The following is an 18,987-nucleotide window of genomic DNA, read 5'->3' as shown; positions in this document are numbered from 1 at the left end:
TTGAGATATTTTTTTTTAAATTTTTGGCCAATGATATTGTACAGTAATTACGGTCTCAACATTGGCCCTGTGTAACCTAGCACTTATTCTTATTCGAGTTATCTCCCCGCGCACTCTTTTTCTTTATTTTTCTGTAACCGTAAATGATTTCGACAAGAAGTTTGTTCCACGTTGTTCGGTTCATCTTAATGATCCTTCCGTCGAAGTTTGACTGAAGTATTCCAAAGTATTCTTATTCATTTCCCTTTTCAAATTAAGAGAGATGTTGAATCAAATCATACACCATACGTCATATAGATGTAGAGTCTTTTGATATGTAGTCCTTGATTCATTAGGAGGAATTGAAATCAAATTGACGTTCTAAATATTGACCTTTACTATAACTTCATACTAGTTTATGATAAAACCATTAGGTTTAAGGCATATGACCTTAAAGTCAACCGGAAGTAACATTATTTAAACCGAAAGTAGCAATTTTTGTACTAATGTCATGTAGAAGTACCACGAAATCATGTATTTATATCAGTGAAAAATTTTATATCATATGACATAGTTAGTGGCATTTTGTAGACCTGAAGTATCCGATTATCTCCCTTATAAAAACGGGAAATACATAGAAACCATATATTTTTGTTTCAATCAGTGAAAAGCTATTTATCAGTTGACACCCGAATTGAGTTTTTGAAACCGTTAAGTAGCTGATCATCTCCCTGATTTCAAAAAAGAAAAGTACAAATTGAACTCTATAATTTTGAATTTGTGCTAAAAAAAGTTATTTTCTGACAATGTTTTTACGGGGTTTTTTTTCTTAACGAAAATAATTTTATGGAGGTTCATGTTCACCGTTATTATCAACAACTGATGTTTTTATTATTACTTTTTTGGGGCCCTTTGAGATGTTTTCTGTTAATTGACATACCGAATGCATTTCTGGCTCATGATATCGTACAGTGATGACGGTTTCGTTTAATTGGTGCATGCAAAGAAGCAAAAAAAAAATTATGTACCTCATTTTACTCCCTTTGGAGTTCATATGATTCCCTCGAGTTTGTATTCTTCCTTGATTTGCACGTTTTCTGCATGTAGCAAATGACAAGGCTCACACCAAATGACCATTATTTAGTTCTTTAATTGATCTATTTCAAATATGATATTGCTCAGTTAAACACATTTCTTCAAAAGAGTATATTATACGCTCCAAACTCAGTACAATTTAGATATATTGTCAAAATACGATGATTCTGCTCATTTTTCGGACATAAAAGCTTTAGGAAAACCTATGCCACAACCTAAGATCCAAAATGTTATTTAACCAATAGGTACCAATCTATATATTGAATTCCTGGACACAAACATTTTATGGATCCGGAGTTGCAGCCAAAGTTTATTATGCTAAAAGCTGTGATAAATATTGATAGAATTGGACCAAAAACGACGTTACAACACAAATACTGTCAATAATTCGTTATTTATAATGTGATGTGCCAACACGAAGATATTAACCTATTATGTCTGTTTGTTTTGTTCACACATTGTTGTCAATATAATGGCATTTTATGCGACTGTCATACTATTGAGAGGTTTAGCTATCTATAAAACCAGGTTTAATCCACCATTTTCTACATAAGGAAATGCCTGTACCAAGTCAGGAATATGACAGTTGTTTTCCATTCGTTTGATGTGTTGGAGCTTTTGATTTTTGCTATTTGATAAGGGACTTTCCGTTTTGAATTTTCCTTGCAGTTTGTATTTTTGTTATTTTACTTTTTGTATCATAAGCAAAATCACAATCGTTTCTATGTAACATTTGGAGTATTTTGACCCGATTTGAAAAACATTAAAATTTGAGGCCCATTTTAAATCCTTCGTAAACAACTTTTGCCTCTAATTTATGCATTGTAACTTGAATTTATCTTAATTCGGATGTAGATTTTCAATAGAAAGAAATGGTAAGTGAAAAGTGTCACTTTAATTTTGTGTATACTACATAATAAATTGAAGGTAAGTAAAAAATTGAAACATTCTTACCATTGAAATGAACAACAATGGATGCAACAGCCACTGATAAACAAATCAACTGCATTATTATCAAGACCACACATAATTTATCTCTTTTCCTACTTGCGTTAGAAAGGTCAGCAAGTTTTTTGTCATACCACACATTAGTTAGGATACTATATTCGTTTTTTGATTCATTAAGGTCTTCCATCGAAATTTCATATACGTTTTCAACTTTTTCACCCATTTCAATTACAAATTTCCTTTAAAATTAAGCACCAATTCAGTAACTTAAGTACATAGTCCTGAAGAGTGTCCGCTATACATGTATAATATGTATTGGTTTTAATTTTATTTAACGAAATAGAAAATATCCTTGTGTCAAGAGTCAAGTACTTGGGAAAAATACATCCTTGCTTGAATCACCAATCACCAATTCTTCTCTATTGGCAAATAAGGAAATTTGTTTGTAAAGGGAAATGAGTGTCACCGGTATTTGTTGAACACTGGTAGCGACACACGATGAAAAAGTTTGATTATTAAATATTTGATTAATGAAATAATGTAACCGTTATTTGTCGTATTGACTACCCAATACCTCATACACTTCTAATAAGACTTCCAAATATCCTCAAGACTTCCGATTACCAACAATTGCAATCTTTACATAAGTGATGATCATCATTATAATGTGATGTAATGTTTACAGGAAATTAATATAAATTTATTGATTGATTAGTTGGTAATTATCACCACTTCCAGTACTATTGTGTTATTTCGTTGCGGTCAGTTTTTATTGTTGGAGAAAACCGTAATTCCCAGAGAGAACCACCAACCTTTGGTAGAAAAACTGACAATCCTAGTCAATTAAGATTGGAATCGAGCACACCTGCCACGTGCAGGATTTGAACTCACAACCTCAGTGTTGACAGGCTAGTGATATAATAGTTCGACTACTTATACTACTTGGCCACCGAGGTCCCGAAATTGATACTAAGGTATGAATAATAAAATATAACGAGAATAAAACGACGAGACAGCCTGCTGAAGCCCGCCTTCCGGTGCCGGATTTTCTCGCTGCGTTGAAGACTCATTGATGTCCTTATCTGTTTCCTGCTCCTTGGTCGGGTTGTTGTCTCTTTGACACATTCTCCGTTTCCATTATCTATTATATTCAATAATCTACAAGTGTCGTTATGACTCAAGTTTTCAGTTGTCTAGAATCTAGAAAAATAGTTGATCAATATAAACTTCAAATAAAAAAGATATGCCATAGGCACCATATCCCACCCCATCCCTAGAGGAACAAAAACAATTAATTTCAAGATATAACAAAAGATTTTTTAACACTTTGGACAGTAACACAAACGGCAGGATTAAAACTAGGTTTTTTTAGAAACTCAATCCACCTTCCAAATAAGTATTCTTCCGTTCATTTAAGAATTGAATGCTTCTTTTTGTAAATTTATTGGGGTGTAAAAGCGTTGACCGAAGTACATTTTGTATGAAACGCAGAAGCGCTTCATTCTAAAAAGGTGCGCACGGTCAACGCTTTTACAACCCTATAAAATTACTAAAAGAAGCATTCAATACTTATAATTACATTTTTTTACTAGGATCATGAAAACACGATTTTTATCAAGTTTTTCTTTTATTTACCTGTGCACTTTATTGTGGAAGGTCGTGTCATCATGAATGTTACATTTCATTTTGAAATGATGGTTAATTTCAGAATGACGCGAGATTGCTGTAAGCTAATCAAAATAACGTATTATAATGAAACATACATGTAATGTAATTGTAAAACAGAGTAATTACTGAGTACTAATAACGAAAGTCGCATATATTCCTATTCCAGTGACATTGTGAACAGAGGAAGTCCTTCATGCCGTTCATTAATCGCACGTTTCCCTCTATGCACATTTCTTGTATCTTTGTTCTCGTTTCATAATTAATAAACATCTCCAGTAGAAAGAATGAAAGTCAGGAACATGTGAAAAATTGTACTAATTGACATTATTGGTGGAATACAATACGGAACCTAAGACAGGGTTAAACTGTCAATCTTTAATGATAAATTAAGACATAATTACTCATATATGATAGTTTTTACACCTGCAAGTTTCCACTAAATGATTTACAACAACATCTTGTCTGTATGATCAACATCTCTTGTGAAATTATTTTTGTGTGACTTACCTTTCAAAGCACCCGCGATCACTTCTGGTTTTTGGTGGAGTTCGTGTTGCTTAGTCTTTATTTTTTTTAGTCTTAGTCTTTAGTTTAGTTTAGTTTTCTATTAGTTTTCTATTCAGTATTTAGGTTTTTTGTCGTTTTCGGTTGTTTTGCCATCATGGCGTTGTTTTTATCACTTCGACTTATGAGTTTTAAATGTCCATCTCGTATATTCAACCTAATTTGTTACACGTGCTCCATATTTCCCACAAACAAACAACACGTGACTCGAAATTTACAATCATTGTCATATTTGTAGACACATTTCATTAATAATGTTTTGCCTTTGTTAAATATCTATGACTAATAACAATAGTTAAAAGATATCGTATAATTTATAATTATTACATACATATCTGTTATCTTCACGCTAAAAACTGATTTTTTGTTTTGTCTGGAATATTATCCCAAAGAAGCCCTCAATGCACTCCTCTTTAATGATGATGATGACGATGAGTTGTTTTACAATCGGGTTGCAAATATTAGTAATAATAATAATAATAATAATAATACCTTTATTTAGAGAGAGTAACTCATTTGGATTACACCAATTTTCAATAAGGCTCTCTTAATACAATAATAATTACATTAAAAATAAACAATACATATTCAATAATAATAATAAATAAAGATGTAATACAATTTAAATACAATAAACAATTATTATATATGGCATTACAGTACAAATATCATGGTAATGTTAAAAGTACATAGATTTGTAGTTATGTTTAAATTCTAATAATGTGTTTGATTTTTTAATTGAATTAGGAAGAGCATTCCATACTTTTGGTCCATTGTACGAGAAACTAGACTTTGTATTTGGTTTTGGTATTATAAAATTATCTGAGGACGAAAATCTCGTATTATATTTTTGGTTTGCAGAAACTGACAAAATAAGACTGGACATATATTCTGGAGCTAAGCCATGTTTTGTCTTATACATTAGTAATGATTTATGATAATGTATTCTTTGTGTAATCGGCACAATGTTACATTCGTGAAATAATTCGTTTGAAGGTTTGGTGTAATCATGTTCGTCTAAAATTATTCTTGCTGCCCTCTTTTGCAGTTTTAGTAAACTATCTAATAGAAAGTTATTACAGTTTTCCCAAATTGAACAACAATAATCTAAGTGAGGTAAAACGTAAGCGTTATAGAACATTTGTCTAGCTTTGTGATTTAAATATTTCTTTATCCTTTTTAGTAAAGCTAAAGAAGAGTTAACCCTTTTTATGATATAATCAATATGAGAAGGCCAAGATAGAGATGCATCAACAAAAATACCTACAACCTTTTCACATGTACTTTCTTTAATTTGTTGTCCATTCATATCAATATTAATGTTTTCATTTGATGTCACTGAAAGCTTCTGTTTAGAGGCAATACATATAGCCTTCGTTTTAGATACATTAACAGCCATTTTATTGTCATCACACCAGCGAAAAATATCTTGTAAAACCGTATTCAGTTTATGACTCATACAACTTTTGTTTTGTCCAATGACTGATATGGTACTATCATCAGCAAATAAATCGGTGTTATGATTAGGATTAGACAAAGGAAGATCATTTATAAAAATTAAAAACAACACAGGTCCTAAAACGGATCCTTGAGGTACACCCGTTTTTTTGTTTTTGTAAGTCTGAAAATGTATTTGAAATAGATACCATCTGATGTCTGTCAGCCAAATATGATGTAAACCATCGTAGCGAAGTATAAGCAAATTTGTATTTGTTTAATTTTTGAATAAGCAGTTCATGATTGAGAAGATCAAAGGCTTTTGCTAGATCTAGAAACACTGCCCCAACAAGATCGCCATCATCAATGGCTTTAAGCCATTTATCCAATAAAGCTGTTAACGCAGTTTGACAATAATGGTTTGCGCGAAAGCCTGACTGCATTCTATACAATAAGTTGTATTTATTAAGATACTTTACAAAGTGTGTTTTCACATGTTTTTCGAGGATTTTAGAAATAAGTGGTAAAATAACAATTGGTCTGTAATTAAAAACATCCTGTTTTGAACCTTTGTTCTTATAAACTGGTATGACTTTTGCCAGTTTAAATGAAGATGGAAAAATACATTTTTTAATACTTAAGTTAAAAATGTGACAAAGTGGTAGTGAAATAGCATGAGAAGACATCTTTAAAAACTTTGCACTTATGTTATCAAGACCTGTTGCTTTTGATTCATCTAGTGCTTTTAGTTGTAAACACACAAAATCATACTCATAAGTGGTATAGAAAAATACACGTTATCTGGTACATGACCCGATATGAAATCATCAAATTGTTAAAAGAACTATTGTTGCTGTTTTGATTTATATTAAGATTATCTGTGATATTTGTGAAATAAGCATTAAATACATCAGCAACGCTTTTCGGTTCTAAAATTTCCTTTTTGTTACAATCACTTACGATTTTAATACTGGTATGATTTTCGGTTCCACTGACAGTATGTAGATGCTTCCATAATTTACTACTGTTGCCCTTTTTGTGTTCTATGATGTTGGTATAATAATTTTGTTTAGAGTTTTCGATGAGATTTTTTACTTTGTTTCTCCAGAGTCTATAACTATACATACCTTTTTTCTTATGATAAAAATCACGTTTTTCATGCTATCTAGAATTTCATCATTCATCCTCTCATTTTGATACAAACGGTTTACTCTCTTTTTAATGAGTGGAGCATGATGATTTAATACTTCAGTAAAAATATTTAAAAATGACAACAATGCTTCTTCGGGGTCATCAATTTCTAATACACTATCAAATGAACACTGTGATATGTGATTGATAAAATCATTTTCATTAAAATGTTTAGTAGATCTGAACGTAATATATTCATGAATTTTCTTTTTCGATTTTAACCCTCTTTTGTGAGAAATGCATACTGGATAATGGTCACTGATAGAATACTTTGGAACAGAAAAAAAATGAATATTATCTGGTTCATTACTATAAATATGGTCTACCAAAGTGGAAGATGTTTGTATGACTCGAGTTGGAACTGAGACTATTTGAGACAAGTTAAAAATGTTTTTCAAATGGGACCATTTAGCTGGAATTTTTCTCGACGCCAAATCAATATTAAAGTCACCCAAAATAATTATTTCCTTATCTTCAATATCAACATTTGTTAATATTGATTCAAATTTTGTAATCCACTCTGCATTACTATTTGGTGGTCTATATATGTTACCAAGTAATATAGGTTTTTGATGAACAAAAATAATTTCGACCCAAATTGATTCTATATCATCCTTTTCCAAATCATATCGTCTAATTGTGGTTAACATGTTAGAAATATAAATTAAAAACCCAACCCCAGATTTTCCAATTCTGTCTTTTCTGTTTGTATCATAACCCTTAATATCTATTTCTTTATTTTGAACAGAATTTGACAAAAATGTTTCACTTAAACACAGCACATCTGTGTTAGATTTTGATAGAAAATATTTAATTTCAGAAAACTTTGGCAATATATGATTTATGTTTAAGTGACATATATTAAGTGACTTTTGTGGAAATATAAAAGGGTTTGTAAAAGGAGATGATTTGGAGTTAGATAATAGAATATGTGTTGCAGTACATAAATACAAAATAACAATACTGACAAGATTTCCCAAAATGAAGTTACATTTTCTGGTAGAAGAAAGGTTATTGTGAAAATCCTTTACCTCCAGTACGCTTGACTGAACACATTTTGTTGTTGAGTTGTTGTGTTGAATGGTATAAATCTCCTCCCTGTTGACCTCACCGATTGAAAATTTGATTGAGTTTTTGATGTACAATCCGACAAATTAAGCAACGTATTCACGCACGAGATAATGTTATGACTTAAAACTTTGGCACCAGCAACATTTGTATGAACATGGTCTGCAAATAAAGTAAGATTGGGCTGGTCTCCATATAGAAAGTCTAAAGTATTGTCTAGAATTTCCACATGTTGTTCCTCTAGAGATAAAAGACGGTTGTTGATATCATAATTTAGTGTGTGAAATATAACATGCATATTAAGGCGGGTATCTGTAAGTGTGCTATGAATAAGAACTCTACTTTGTACTAGACGGACAAACTAATCTCTGTATTTCTTAAGAAAGATAGTTTGCCCCTAACAGAATTGCCGACCAGTTTTTTTCTGTTATTATACTTCAAAATTCTGTCTGTTTGGGGGGGGGGGGGGGGTATTTAAAACCATTACGCTATCACGAAACTTTCGATGTGGGTAATTTGTTAATTGAAATTCTTTACAACAGTTGTTATGTTAATGGGTATGAAAATAAAAAACTCATCAAAGATACCAGGCTTTAAAAATTTCGCGCCAGACGCGCGTTTCCTCTACAAAAGACTCATCAGTGACGATCGAATCAAAAAGGTTAAAAAGGCCTATTAAAGTACGAAGTTGAAGACCATTAAGGACCCAAAATGCCTGAAGGTTTCGCCAAATACAGCTACAGTTATGGGTTGACCGTTACGGAATATCCGTTTCACAGATGATAGCAAATATGTTCCTAGTGTCGTAACTACAATCCCGTCCCCTTTTCCCGAATGTGACCTACCGAATTAGACTTATTACCAGGTTTGTACTAACATGAGCAACACCACAGTGCCACATGTGGAGCAGGATCTGTTTATCCTTCTGGAGCACCTGATATCACCCCCATTTTTTGGTGGGGTTCGTGTTGGCCAGTCTTTAGTTTTCTATGTTGTGTTTTGTGTACTATTGTTTGTCTATTTGTCTTTTTCTTTTTTAGCCATGGCGTTGTTAGTTTATTTTCGTCTTATGAGTTTGAATGTCCCTTTGTTAACTTTCGCCACTCTTTTACAGGTTTCTGACATGGGACAGAAACATAAAAATGCGGCTGAGTTTAAGATATGAGATATAAACTTATCACAAACTGAAGTAATGACCAAAAATGACTGGTTTTGAAAGAGGTAAGGCCAGTTTTCCCTAAGTTTATTTTACATTAAGACTATTTTTCCACGTGGTAACTCTATTTTCTTGTAGTCTTCTTTTCATTTTCATGGCATTAAAGGAAATATCAAAGCAAAATGAGATTAAAATTTTTTTTTAAAATCTTTAAATACCAGAATATTGTCTGTTAAATCTACTGATTGTGTCCTATTCACGATTTTTACTGAATGTGAATTGGCATTGCGAGTGACGTAAGCAAAGCCGGAGACGCTTATTCTATCGACACACTCAGTCTCGCTCCTTTTGGAGTTCAAGCGATTCCATAAGTAATAAAAAAACGATGACAATACTGCCAACATCCATGGCTTTGGACAATTTACCGTACATTTCCACCACGCGAAGTTATTAAAAGAGAGAGGCAAAAGAAACCAAAAGGGACATTCAAACTCATAAGTCGAAAATAAACCAACAACGCCATGGCACAACAAGAAAAGGACCAAAAGACAAACGACTGTATACAAAACACAAAATAGAAAACTAAAGACTGAGCAACACAATCCCACCAACAACTGATTTAAGCTACATTGTCCATCTTTTTATGTAGACATTTGGAATAAAGAGACCTAACATATAAAACATATATACAACTCGTAATATGCATAATTCAATTCTGAAATATGTGTATAAAACAATGCTAATAGTAATATAACACGGTGAGGTAAAAAGTGGAGACAAAAAATGGAGCTGTTCCAGAGCACCTGAGTTCAATCTCGCTTTAATGGGTAGATTGTGTTGCTCAATCATTCGGTTTCTCTGTAAACATTTGTAGAATGTTTGTCTTTTTTCATTTTGCTCATAGTGTTGTGTGTGTTTTTTGGTTTTTTTTTTTTTACTTGTGTTTTCTCCCCTGTATTGTATCCTTTCTTTTTTTTATCACCAGATACATTTTTTTGTTCAGACTTTATTTAATCATGTTCATCTGTAATATGTTCTGCAGTATGTAATAAAGTATTATCCGGCCTTTTAAAAGCCGACTTTACGGTATGAGTTGTTCTCGTTGTTGTACAGTGGCCTATAATTGCTTGCTATCATTTCATTTCTAACTCTGGTGGATAGTCGTCTCATTGGAAGTCATACCACATCTCCTCGTTTTAAAAGAAATAGAATTCATAATATTATTAGTTTTAATATATCAGTATATAGTACTTACGTCAGAGAACATTACGATAGTTATCGGCTTTGTCAGCTAGCACAAATACAAAAAAACAACTATCAGAGGGTATTTTTCATTCTCGACATTAATCAAAGAAGAAGGATTTCGTACACAATTTCCTTTGAACTGTTTAATACGAGAATCAACCAGATTCATATATTATATTTTTTAGAAGAATCCTAAGTATGCATGTTATCAGCTTTCTCTTTCCCGAAAACTGATGTTTCAAATTGACGTGTGCTATTTGATTACGAATTGCTTAGGCAACAATGTCCATATTATAGATAAACATGGCTTCAGATATTCTTCTCTGTCTCATGATGTTATCATTAAGATCAAGGGGATACTAAGTTTGAATGTTTTTATTCATTAAAAAGAGGCATAAGATATCAGAGAAACCAATTAAAAACATATTAAGTTTAAGATAAAACGAGATAATAACACTGTAAACCACAAAATAAAAAAACACGAAAGACAAACAATAGTCTTTAAAACCATACAAATACAATTAAACAAAAGCTTGAGCAGCATTTATCCCTTTCAAAACAAAGGGTTGATACTTATAAGATCCCCATAAGGGAGGTCAGATCCTGCTACACATGCAATGGCATGCCTCTCTCGTCATTCACATAAGTTTCATGTCTTTTCAATTTGTCTTTTTGTATTTTAATTTTCCTAGTGAATAGTTTCCAAACGTTTAACTTCATAATTTGATATCATCAACTGATATTAAGCAGTATTCCCATTGGACTAAACTCGGTGTGGTGTAAGTGCACTCAACGCTTAAACTAAACTCTGTTATGTTCCTATAGATAAAAATCAATGTTTACATGTAGTTTAAATCAGGTTTTGACTATATGCAGTCGATAGTCAATGTAGGCCTTGTATATATAAAACTAGATACTAAGAACGTGGATTGAATAACAAGTTGCTTTTTAAAAAAAAAAGTCAATACGTGAACCTTAGAACTTTTTTTTATGCTAATTATTATTTCAACTGAATTGTCAATTATATCTCAGTATTTTCATTACCATGTGTGTGGAGGATAATATTTTCTTTTTATTGTAAATCAGGACAATTATGGCATGTTGAGAGTGGTGTTAAATATAAAGTAGGGAGATAAGGAATGTATTTATTTCAATAGTTCATTTCTGGATGGTGTTAGCTTTCATTTTTACCAGTGTGAAAGGTAAAACTACTACCAATGGATGACACTTCTAGGGTGTTTATTGGTAGAGGTAATATTTCACCTAGAATCCCTCAGTAATTTTATATATTTGTCTTTTTAAAATACATATTTCAGAGCAAGTACTATATTTTGTTTCATAAAATGTGAAAGTTTTATTCCTACCAAATAAGACAAAATCTACTTGCTTACCATCTTATTTTGTGCCGTAATATCTTGTTCCACCTTAGAAGTGGCTTTGGATCCAGCTAATTCAATTTGCTGCTTATACATGTATACTTAATATACCTGTCCAAATCTGGAGCCTGTTTTTTGTTTGCTTATTATCGTGTCTGTTTTTCGGGTTTTTTTTTGTATAAAAATATTGCCATTGATTTATATCTTGTACAACACTGGTCAATTTGATGTCATTTAGCTCGCTTTGCTAAGACTCAACATTCAACGCCATGTTTATTGAAAAGTTCTCTCATTGGCAAGCATAGTTTACCAAATATTATATAATCATATCAGTCGCAGGATAATTCGATTATTATGAAATGCGGTTCCTTCAATCAACATACGTAATAAATCTCAAAACTTAACACTGTTTTTTGCTAACTTATGTTTGTTGCCTATAATTCAGAAATTTAACAGTGTTTTGGGATTTTTTGCTTAAAGTTAACTTTTGAAGCATGGGTCCCTTTTCAAAAGTCTCCCAACTACTACCTCATTTTGCCTGTGAAGACCATAAAACCGTCGTCTCTAAATTTACAGTGTAATTTGATGTTTTCTTTCCATTTGAACTTATCTAAGATATTTATTAATAGGACAGACAGATGCAGTAATGTGCATGATGGTGAAAATATACCACCTATGGAGGGGGCGCTCCTATAAATTGTTTCTATAACTTTCCATTAAACTCAAATTTATTGTTTCTTAGAATTAATTAAACAAATGCAGTTTAATCTTTTTTGTTGAGGGTCTTTAAAGGATATTCGTTTGGGTCAATTAAGTCTTCTGCATTGATAACTGTTGATAGGCAATAAGAATGCATTCCCTTTTTACCTCGTGTGTTTTATTAATGAAATCTTTTGCCTCTTCAGAAAATGTTTTATATTCGATCATTTAATCTCTCAATGCGTCTCGTGGGAGAGTTACACTTATGATGATCAGTCATAAGGAACATTAATTAATGTCTCCTACTAGTTGACCATTTCGCAATGCCTCATTAATTATTTCTAGATTAATTTAATGAATTTTTGAAAGACTGAGGTACATGTGTCCATTTTTTTAATCATTATTATTCTTTAAGAATTATACGTATATATGGGAATCTATTTCTTTTTTTTCTATATAGATTATCAACTATATCTTTTATTACCATATAGCATATAAGTGAGTTAGCGATCTGTGTTAAGTTCTTTATTGCCAAGTTTTAGATATCTCAAATGCTCCGTATGGAGGTGCTCTTAATTGCAGGAAGCTGATACAGATAAGAAGAATAAATGTTCCGAATGAACAATAATTAAGGTTCCGAATATTCCTCCATAGACTATATTTCTAACTAATTAATATGCGTGAACCCCCTCAGGGGTTCACGCAAAAATAATTATAATAATATTATGAATTAAGTTGTATATGTCAAGAATTCAAAAATTGCTCAGTTAAAGCAGTATTATCAGTAATATTCTACAAAAAGTATTGAATGCAAGACTGAAGTTCCTTTATAGACATGGTCGATGTCCACCAGAAAACTCTAGAAAAACTTTATGTAATTTCTTTAGAACAATGTCATTTTGAGTATGCATGTTCAGCGTGGTATTCCTGTTTGTGTCAAAAGTTTAAAATAAGTTACAAGCATTTCAACTAAGACTCGACCATGTATATAAAACATTGTATAAAAAAGCCCTTACTACATGCAAGGCAATATATTACTAAGATCAACGACTGTCATAATTATTCAATACAATTTATCTATACCACCTATAAAAGGACAACATACTTTAATATTAGATTATAATGCTATAAAGGAATGGAACTTGTTGCCAAGTAATCTAAAAAACAACCTATAACTTTTCAATCTTTTCAATCTGATGTTTGAGATTTTTTGTCAAAAAAGGAAATCAACGAGTTTAGTAGCATATTTTTACTTTATTGAATTTCATGAATATTCTCTTTAGAGCAAAGATAACCTCTCTGTGCATTTTACCTATTTCGGTGTCAAAAAATCTCTTTGATAAATTGGTCAAATTCATTTTAACTTACAATTCCGAAATTTCCTTTAGGGCAAAGCATAGAGCTGTCCAAAGGAATTGTGACATTGACCATCTCAACTTTATTGATAAAACACCCTTTGAAAAAATCTATCGAACTTTTTGTAAATACATTCTTGGAACCCAGAAGACCTCATCAAATATAGGCGTGAGATTGGAACTAGGTAGACTTCCAGTTGGACATTTTATTACAACCTGATCTATTTTATAACTTGCTAGACTAGCTATTGATCATTTAATTATTGAAAGAGGCCTTTGAACTTTCGAAATCCCTTGATTTACAAGGTGTATATTCTTGGTATACATATGCTAAGAAAGTCTTACCAGACAATAACCTTAAAGAAAAAGTGGCTAACTGTAAGAATATTACAGATGTAAATCATTTAAAATCAGAAATTAAAGATTAAATAAATGACTATTATAAAGATTTACATAAAAATAAAATAGAAAAAATCGACGAGAGTAGCAAACATTTTTCCGTATAAAAAATTACACCTTCACTTGAAGCAAATTTTTACTTATTGTTTTATGATTTTTCTATCAGGAATATTTTTTTTAAAACTTCGCATAAGTGACCATGGTCTTGAAATAGAAAATGGTCGTTACATTAAAATTCCTCGAGACTGTGCAAAACCCGAAAAGTCATCGAAGATGAATATCATCAATTCTGAATTGCAAGGTAAAACAGAACATCAGACAAAATCTATTTAATGATATACAATAAGATGATGAACATTTCATTCATTTTCCTGATGAATAAACTTATTTATATATTAAAACCCGCTTCCTTTAGACATGTTAGAATTATTGGCTTCTTTTTTAAAAGGTCATTAGAACTGAGGGCAAAGACAAACATCTTCCTATTGGGATTCGTCGTGGTTGACTATTAACAACTAGCTATATATAGACGCTACATGTAGCCCGAATCACTTATCAGATATAAAATGATGTCACTTTGATATCAAAAAATCAGGACAACAGAAATACTTCCATCATTTTTTTTATAAATTTCGTGTTGTTGATAAGCCGATGCGTTCAAGAGAAAACCAAAATACCATAACCATAACGTGCCTGCAAAAGTTAAAACCGTGCACTTCAACGATTTCGTCCCGAATACAAAAAAAATTGACATTTTTCTGAGTGTAATGTCGTCCGACGTCCGAGGGTCCTGTTTCCGTGGTGTTAGGTAATGGACCAGTTTTATATCATGTAAACCCCATACAGACCCTCATACAAAAAATATTCAAACAACTTATTCAACATATTAGTCATGTTAGTAGTATGCAAAATATATGTTTCCATTTGATTGGTTATTTCTATTGTAAAACTGACACATATCGTCGCTGGCCTTCCAAAATATCGTATATATATTTTGCTAAAACTATTTTTTTTACACAAACCGGCTTGGCGGGAGGATCGAAATCTCTAATTATATATGAAATATAAAAAAGAAAATAAATCATGAGCCGGTAGTGTATCATTGCCACCCTTCTCTAATCGTAACACAGCTCGCAGGAATCCATGATTCCACTCGAGTTACTTACCAGTACTACATTGGTTTTATTGAGTTACGATTTACTAAATTCTAAAACACAACGCGAATATAGAAATACAAATACAATTATTTTTATTTTTTGAACAGAAAAACTAGAATATAGAAAAATAGGCAAAAAAGTACCCAACCTAAGCCTATAGATACATTGCGTGATATCGAGCTCCCACACTGATCCTGAACAGGCTTTCTGTAGACATTTATTACTGTGTCCACGACTCATCGGCCAGTAAAACAACGACGTGGTTAGCGGGCAGCTGCCCATCTGATCAACCTGGCCCTGGAAACATTCGTTGTGAAGACAGTATACTTCAAACCAGGAACATATATATTGAATAGCTATACTGTTCCCAGTTCAAACCGAACTGAAATAGTCAACAAACCAAATCGATCCACGTAAAACCAAAATGATCGCATTTTTTCCAACTCGACGACAACAACAAAAACATGTTAAGGCTCACCAAACACCTAAGGGCACCGAGTCGACCTTGCGAGGGCTGAACAGCCAGTCAAGGTCGTAAAAAAACACCCTAGTAGTCTACAGCAGTTTCTCCATTAGGAAGCAGTACACTCTTCGTCTGGAACTTATAAGATTTTTTAACTTTGAAATATAAAAAAGAAAATAAATTATGAGCCGGTAGTGTATCATTGTCACCCTTCTCTAATACACAGCTCGCAGGAATCCATACAAATAGTACAGCATGTGTCGACAAATATTTCAGATGGTAACAATACAGGGAGAATATATTAAAAGTAATACTGTTATCATAAAAAAATGGGAAATATGTAGCTTTTCATCATCAAAATGAATACTGAAAACGGCAAAAATATGTCGATAAAAAATCTCCAGTTATGAGGCCCAAACTCCAGCTGAAAATTTTCAAATCTCCAGTTGTGACTTGACAACTCTGTCACATGTATGCACTCGAGTTACCATGTTTACATACCAGTACTACATTGGTTTTATTGAGTTACGATTTACTAAATTCTAAAGCACAACGCGAATATAAAAATACAAATGCAATTACTTTTATTTTTTGAACTGAAGTAGTGATTTTCTTTTCTTTTTTATTTCGTTTGCGAACTATTACTATTTAATTACATTTCATTCTTAACTTAACTTTTGAAATATACTATTCTTTTTTTATTTTTTTTATTTCATTTGACTATGTTTTACTTGATTGTTGTGCATTTGCAAATAAATTGGTGAGTTTTACCAAGGACGTATGTTACTTACACGTCCTTAGTTCTATTTGATTTATGTCTCTGTTCAGCAAAAATCTGATATCAGGTATTCCGATGATCGAATAAGGACGTAGAACTGACTTCTACACGTCCCGGGAGGTGTCGATACTGACCCCCTCCTGTTACAGTATACATAATAATCTTTATTGTCATATAACCTTTGATCAGTGTTTAGTATGACGATAAATTTTCACTTTTGTTCTCGTACTAGGAACAACAAAAATATTCATTTTGTAAAAAATATTTCCGTACTTCATGTATACCTTACAACAAAATTATTTGTATTTACCTGTGTACGTTATTTTATTTGGCGGCATTTTGTCCAAGGTTATGTTGTCTTTCTGATATTGTTAAATATCTTATAACCCCTTTGTTTTGTTAATTTTTTATTTACATTGTGTCATAGATCAAATGTATTCGTTCAGTGTATGTTCACTTGTTTTTGTTAATGTGTCTTTTGATTGAGTTAAGCCATTTCAATTGATATTTTATAGTGTGTCTTTCTATGTTGTGATGTTACACTGTTGTTTCAGGTAGGGTGAAGGTTGGCGCCTATTAAAACGTTTGAACCCGCTGCATTTGTTTGCACCTGTCCTAAGTCAGGAACCTGGTTGTCGTATGTTGATGTGGTTCATAAGCGTTTCTCGTTTCTCGTTTTTTATATAGATTAGACCATTGGTTTTCCTGTTTGAATGGTTTTACATTAGTCATTTTTGGGGCCCTTTATAGCTTGCTGTTCGGTGTGAGCCAAGGCTCCGTGTTAAAGACCGTACTGTGACCTATAATGGTTTACTTTTACAAATTGTGACTTGGATGGAGAGTTGTCTCAATTGCACTTATACCACATCTTCTTACATCTATATAAACTAAATGTTTGTGACTAAAAAAAGATTAGAGAAAGGAAACGGGGAATGTGTTAAAGAGACAACAACCCGACCAAAGAGCAGAAAACAGCCCATGGCCACCAATAGGTCTTCATCGCAGCGAGAAATTCCCACCATTCGGGTCAGGCGTTAGCTGGCCTTTAAACAATAATGTATACTAGTTCAACCAGAAACATATATAATTGTATTATATGTCTCTGGTTCAGCCAAATGGATACCACACTTAACTCCGAAACATACTAATGAACCAAAATTAAACGTAAATATTACTAGTGCAATACAATGTGACCATGAATGATAAAAATGCAGTCGAAAAACACATATATATATATATATATAGAAACATGAAAAATCAAGCTTCTTCTGTCCTCAGTTCTAATGACTGTACAGTAGGGTATGGATCGGGTACAGAATAGAGATCAATGGGCCAATACTACAGAAAAATGGCGGGTCAAAACATAAAAGATAGAGAAAATTAGGCCCCACTGTAGAATAAAGAATAGAGAATAATGGGGCGCTATTTAAAGCTATAAAGAATGGAGAACAATATGCAAAATTTACAAAGAATAGAGAATAATGGCGTAAAGAATTAAGGAATATAGAATCTGGGACTATTATACTAGTATAATAGTCCCATATAGAATTGAATGACCCAAAGACCCTCAATAAGGATTTGTATAGTGAGATGCATCACGGATCATCACGGTTAATCTCGCAAAATCTCAGCAAAACAGCAACTGGACTCAAAGAAATTTGTGAAAAATATAACATTGACATCCTATAACATTGACATGTATAAACGAATCATTTGAATCCGAAAAAAATCCACTCTCTTTTGGTGATTGGAAACCTATTACCTCACCTAGACCAAACAAAGAAAGGGGAGGATCTGCAATATTTTTAAAGCCAAACATTCATTTCATAGGACAAAGACAGGACCATTTTGAATTAAAAGAAATTGAAATGGTCAGTATTGAAGTTAAAGACAGCAAAAATAAAACATTTCATCTTCGGTACCTTACATCCCACCAGATAAACCAGAGTTAATGAAAAAGCTTTGTACACATATTCAACAAAAAAATTGAACAATTTAATATTGGTAGGTGATCTAAATGCTATATCCTTTGAATGGAACAATACTGTAGAAAATAAAAATGGAGAGCTTCTAGAACATTGTATGACAACAGCAAAGCTAATATGTGTTAATGATGGACAGGCTACAAGAAGAGCAAGCAATTCTGTAATTGACTTATTTCTAGTTTCCAGGCAACTATTTAATGATGTAAAAACTTGTATAACATTAACTCATGAAAAGGTACAATCAGACCATATTGCAGTATTGTTAGATGTTAATGCAGGAAATCCTCATGAAGAGAATACATCAGAACAAGAATATTGGAATATCAAAAAATGTGATTGGAACGCATGGAAAGAAACAACAAAAGAATCATTTTCAAAATTATCCTTTCCTCAAAATGAAGATATAGAAAATAACTACAGCCGA

Source organism: Mytilus californianus, unplaced genomic scaffold (assembly GCF_021869535.1).
Source record: "Mytilus californianus isolate M0D057914Y unplaced genomic scaffold, xbMytCali1.0.p SCAF_12, whole genome shotgun sequence".
Classification (NCBI taxonomy): Eukaryota; Metazoa; Mollusca; class Bivalvia; order Mytilida; family Mytilidae; genus Mytilus; species Mytilus californianus.
This window is presented reverse-complemented; position numbering follows the sequence as displayed.